Below are 6,430 nucleotides of genomic sequence, written 5' to 3'. Positions count from 1 at the left end.
ACATGACAAACAATGTTTTATACCTTAAGTATTATCAAGCTTCATCTGTATTGAAAAGTTCATAAGTTGAATTTCAGATTTATGTAATATATAGTACTGCCTCAAATTGGTATAAGTTTTTAAGGTCTGTTGATTTGAAGGGAATTTCAGTAAAATATGTATATAATAATATTGGCAATATGCAGAAATAAGAAAAGCAGCATGGAATTTATTGAAGTTTGGAAAATACCTTCCTAAAATATCTTCCGGTCCTCCCAGAATAACCTTATTTCTGCCTAGGCAGAGATTTACTTGCCACAAAAAATCCCTGGTAGTTTCCTTTTCCTTAACCTACTCAGAACTCACCACTGTTGCTTTTCTTCTACATGCCCTTCATCGAGGCTGCTCATTTTTTACCTGAATGCTTAAGGACCCTTTGCTCATTTATGAAGGTACAGAAAGAGGGTCTCTTCTATCTCTGAATCTCAGGACAACTTCTGCATACTCCATGCCCTATATATCCTAAACTCCAGGGATAAAACAAGGTTCAACACGCACAAACCTAAGAAAAGTGTAAGATAGTGTTTTAAGTTTGCACACAAACACATACTCGACTGACTGTATAATTAAAGGAGGAGTGAATACAGAAAAATACAAGAGGCTTAAGGTCTGTAGGACTGGTATACATGTTTTCTCTTTCCAAACCTAGGCTCTAAGTCTTTCAAAGCAAGGAATTTCATGTTTGGTATTATCTACTTGTTTAATATTGGTCTTATCTTTATACACTCCACCAATGATATACACAGACCCTCTTACACCACTTTCAAGTATAAGATTCAGAAGGACAGAACTGAGACCTCTTATAAGTATGTCCACATGATCCAAAATAGAGTCTAGCAAATAGTAGACCATGAAGAAAGGTTTAGTGAATTGATTCTATTATTCTCTTTTTTTTTTCTCTCCTCAATCTCAGAAGTGACCTTATTTGAATTTACTTTATCTAGTGAGATCATCAAAAATCTTTCCTATGATGTGGTTTTCCAAATGTAAAAGTATGGGCAGGACATTGCTCTCCGGATGATCTCAGGACAGGGCAGAAACACTGAACCATCTAAGCTCCCACTCAGGGAAGCAGGTATCTGACCTCATAGGAAACAGGGAGTTTTGTGTGAGGTGAGTATCGGTCATAACTACCAGGCGTAAAGACTCCACCCTCAATAGCTTAAGAACAGGTATCTGCAAACTGAGTCATTGCCACTGTCAATAATCTTGGGATTACTGGGACATGCTCTTGGATACGCCAAGGGACTTTCCCTAACAGAAAGTGATTCCTTGTATCCAAGAAACACACCCAAAACATAATTCCTTAAAATAATGCCTGACTTCTACCATCCAGAATTTGTGAATCATTTGCTTAAATCTGGGTCACAATGACAAGAACATGAGTCTCTAAGGGCACACCTGCCAAAAGGCAGCTGCTGTCCATGATGGTGAAGACACTGGTGTTTCTTCAGCACTAGTGTCCCTAGACCTCTCAAAGAAAAATTCTATTGCAAGCTTGGTCCCTTGGATCTACAAACTTTTCCTCAGGCACTGAGCCAGCCACAAGTTGTTGTTGTTCAGTCACTGAGTCATGTTCAACTCTTTGCAACCCTGTGGACTGCAGGGTGCCAGGCTTCCCTGTCCTTCACTATCTCCAAGAGTTCCCTCAACCTTATGTCCATTTAGTTGATGATGCCATCCAACCAACTTAGCCTCTGTCATCCCCTTCTCCTCCTGCCCTTAATTTTTCCCAGCATCAGGGTCTTTTCCAATGAGTTGGTTCTTTGCATTAGTTGGCCAAAGTGTTGGAGCTTCAGCCTCAGCATCAGTCCTTCCAAATCAATATTCAGGGTTGATTTCCTTTAGGACTTACTGGTTTGATCTTCTTTCCGTCCAAGGGACTCTCAAGAGTCTTCTCCAGCACCAATTCTTTGGCCCTCAGACTTTTTATTGTCCACCTCACACCCATACATAACTTCTGGAAAAACCATAGCTTTGACTATATGGAACTTTGACTGCAAAGTGATATTTCCGTTTTTTAATACACTGTCTAGGTTTGTCATACCTTTCCTTCCAAGGAGTAAGAATCTTTTAATTTCATGGCTACAATCACTGCAGCTGCCATTAAGTGAAGAGGGCATGACAGCTCCTCCAGCCACTCAGTCAGTGTTAACCTGTTAGGTCAGCTGGTCACCAACACCTCCTCCTTGACTAATATAGAGTCCCTGAAACCAGCTGACAGGGAGAAAAAGCCCAGATTTGATTCATGGATGACTAGCTCAGTGAGTAGGCAAAAGCCAAAAATGAACTACTACATCACTTCAGCCTCAGTTCAAGTTTGACCTAAAACACAAGAGTGATGTGAAACTCAACACTTGGAGTGGAAAAAATACAGAGCAAAGGAAATCTAGATGTCTCTTAATGTAAATAAATACAATGTGTTAATAATAATGATGTCCAAGGTTCAAAGTGTATGTATAATTAAATTGCATGACAACAATAACACATGAGCCTGGAAGTAAGCTGGCAAATTTAAAACATTCTAAGTTCCCTAGATTTTTCTGAGAAAGAGTGTAAGCACTCATATATATTAGATTATAAATCAAAGACGTATGTTATAATCTCTGGTGTGTGTGTGTGTTAAATTGCTTCAGTTGTTTCCACCTCTTTGCAATCCTTTTGACCATTGCTCACCAGGCTTCTCTGTCCATGGGATTCTCCAGGCAAGAATACTAGATTCCAGGGGAATCTTCCCAACCCAGGGATCAAATCCGATAATCTCTGGAGCACCCTCTAAAAGAAATTTTTTTTAAAAAACCTGAAAAGTGTAGGGGGAGGGAGGTATAATCCAGAGCATTTACTCAATCTAAAAGGAGGCAAGGGACTTCCATGGTGGTCCAGTGGTTAAGATTTCACCTCCCAATGCAGGGTGTGTGGGTTCGATCCCTGGTCAGGGAGTTAAGATCCCACATACTTCGTGGCTAAAAACAAAGCATAAAAAAGAGAAGTAAAACAATAAAAGGAGGCAAGAGCGGGGACATAAAGGGATGTTAAAGCGATGGGAGAAGAGTTCCAGTTCCAGTGAGGATGAAAAAAGTTGGCGAGAGCTTCACGTTCACCTCAACAAAAGGCGAACATCACATAAACTACAGAGCCAAACTTTCTCAAAGTCACCAGGGCAGACATTTCAAAATAATCAAAGATCTTGAGACTCACAAGGAGGCAGAAGGTGAGCACTGACTACCTATGTCAGACACTGGAGAAACAGAGATTAAGTGCTGTAAATCAAACAAGGTGAACACAGACAAAGTGTGTAACAAATTGCCAAAACCTGAGTGTGAGCTAGCATGCCCGGGTATCACAGAAACAGGGGACTTTGCACCACTTGAAGATTCTGCTTGATTCCCCATTTGGTGCTCATGAGAAATTCTGCTGCTGCTGCTAAGTCGCTTCAGTCGTGTCCGACTCTGTGCGACCCCATAGATGGCAGCCCAACAGGCTTCCCCGTCCCTGGGATTCTCCAGGCAAGAACACTGGAGTGGGTTGCCATTTCCTTCTCCAAGAAGGAGAAGGCAAATACCTTCAGTGGTGCTGACATAGAGGAGGGAGCAACCATTATTGTAAGAAAGGCACAAAGCCCCACTAAGACGTTTCCTGCCTGTTTGGAGGGGGAGGTTTCAAACTCTGTTGCCCCCACAGCACAGATAAAGATACATCGTGACTGACTAGGGGAAAAGTAGAAGCAAAGAAACTTTTTATATTCCTAGGGGTGATAGAAGGGAACGTCTTGGTCCCAAATTCATGTACAAATATCATTAGAGGTTTTTATATTAGGAGACGGCAGAAACTTTCTCTCATATACATCTTCCAACAATACAAAGAAGAGTTTGGTTGCTAGAGGAAGCAGACACAAGACCACTGAGAAAGCCCCATATTCAAGACACAAGCAGTGGGGTCCTGCCTAAGACTGAGGATGGACCAGGGTGATAGATAATGACCTAGTCCCCTTACCAGGCTCATAAGCATCAAGTAATGAAAGGCTGAGGGCAGGAGGAGAAGAGGGCAGCAGCAGATGAGATGGTTGGATGGCATCACCAACTCAGTGGACATAAGTTTGAGCAAACTCTGAGAGATAGTGGAGGACAGAGGAGCCTGGTGTGCTGAGGTCCATGGGGTCTCAAAGAGTTGGACACGACTTAGGGACTGAACGACAACAAAGCAAGTCTACCAGTGGAGGGCAGGAAAGAGTGTAGAAAGAGACCAATTCTGTAGTATAAGTGCACCAGGAAAACTTGGAGCTGAGGGTGGAGTAGGAAAACTGAGAAAAACCCTCCATCACCCCAGCCTCCACCCTAAGCATGAGCTAATACTAGAAGAATTTGAAATCTGAGTTGCCCAGACATAACCATAGCAACTGAAGAATCCCAGATTCACCTCCACTCCTTAGCAGGTTTACCCAATTCCCATACTAACAGCCCTGACAGACAGGCCTGCCATTATCTAGACATAAAATTATTCACCTCCGGCATTTGAAAAAGGGCATTTCAAAAATAAGAAAAGGTCAATCAATCAGTAAGTATAGCAATTCTAAATTTTCATGACCCTAAATATGTAAATAATAACTGACAGAAATAAATGAAGAAATAGATAAATCCATAATCACAGTGAGAGAGTTTCACACACCTTTTGCAATAATTGATATGATAAATAGGCACAAATCAGTAAGTACAGAAAAGATTTGAAAAACATAATTAGTACACTTAACCTAATTGACAGGTCAAAAACATCACATACAATATCTGAAGAATGCACATTCTTCTAAAATGCATGTTTCATTTTTTAATGACCACAACTGACATAAACCAACTTTCAAAATTGTTAAAGTTTCAATCATTAAGAATATTACAAATCATGTAAAATAAAGCTAGAAATTAAAAAATAAAATGTAACAAGACAATCCTCAAGTGCTTGAAAGTGCAACATTACACTTCTAAATAACCCTTGAGTCAAAGAGGGAATAACAATGGAATTGCTTGTTTTAATTTTAGTTGAATCATAGTAAAATTAAAATTATCAAAATTTATTAAATATGGCTAAGAATTGATTAGAGAAAACGTATAGCAGTAAGTGCATACTTTAGACAGACATCAAAATCAATAACCTAAACTTGGACAAACTAAGCAATAACCTAGCACTTTCTAAAGCTGGTAAAAGAACAGAAAGTTAAATCTCAAGGAAGAAGAACACAGAAAATTAACAAAGACACAAATCGGTTTTTTGAAAATGCCAACGTAATTGATAGACTTCTATGTAAGCTAGTAAGTAAAAATGGAGAAAGCACACATTGCCAATAGTAGGAATGAAATTAAAACAGGTATTAGTAATATAAAGAAGATACTATACAGCTTGTGCTGAATCCGGCCTGCCACCTGTTTTTCAAATTTGTAAACAAAGTTCCAGTGAGGTACAGCTGCCTCCACTCATTTATCTATTCTCTATGGCTGCTTTCTTCGTAACAGAATTAAATACTTGCAACAGAGATTACATTGCACTCAAAACATACAGTATTTACTAGCCAGTTCTTTGCAGAAAATTTAACTGTGTTATAAAGAATGTTATCTGATGAAACAAAATTTATGTTTGAAGGCAAGACAAGCAAAGTTAAGCATAACATACTTCCTGCCCCTACTGAGCCCTCCCTAATGTGCAGTATACATCTGTATTATATATTAACCAGATCTCCTCAAAGGTGGGAAAGCCTGCTTGACCATAAAGATCAATGTTGTTTTTCCTTATTCTAATGCCAGCATTGTAACTCCTGAGAAGATTAATTTTTCTTTCCTAATTCTGCATGTGGTCATCATGACCTACTGCACGTCTTCCTCTTGCAGATCTGGGCTACGTATATTAGTGAACTTTACATAAAATTTCAGTGTGTTATTTTGATGTACAATCTTTTTCTCAAAACAACTAATCTCAAAAATATACAAGCAACTCCTACAGTTCAACTCCAGAAAAATAAATGACCCAATCAAAAAATGGGCCAAAGAACTAAATAGACATTTCTCCAAAGAAGACATACAGATGGCTAACAAACACACGAAAAGATGCTCAACATCACTCATTATCAGAGAAATGCAAATCAAAACCACTATGAGGTACCATTTCACACCAGTCAGAATGGCTGTGATCCAAAAGTCTACAAGCAATAAATGCTGGAGAGGGAGAAAAGGGAACTCTCTTACACTGTTGGTGGGAATGCAAACTAATACAGCCACTATGGAGAACAGTGTGGAGATTCCTTAAAAAACTGGAAATAGAACTGCCTTATGATCCAGCAATCCCACTGCTGGGCATACACACTGAGGAAACCAGAAGGGAAAGAGACACGTGTACCCCAATGTTCATT

Source organism: Bison bison, unplaced genomic scaffold, assembly GCF_000754665.1.
Source record: "Bison bison bison isolate TAMUID 2011002044 unplaced genomic scaffold, Bison_UMD1.0 scf7180017864381, whole genome shotgun sequence".
In the NCBI taxonomy this organism is placed as follows: Eukaryota; Metazoa; Chordata; class Mammalia; order Artiodactyla; family Bovidae; genus Bison; species Bison bison.
Note: the sequence above shows the minus strand (reverse complement) of the source record.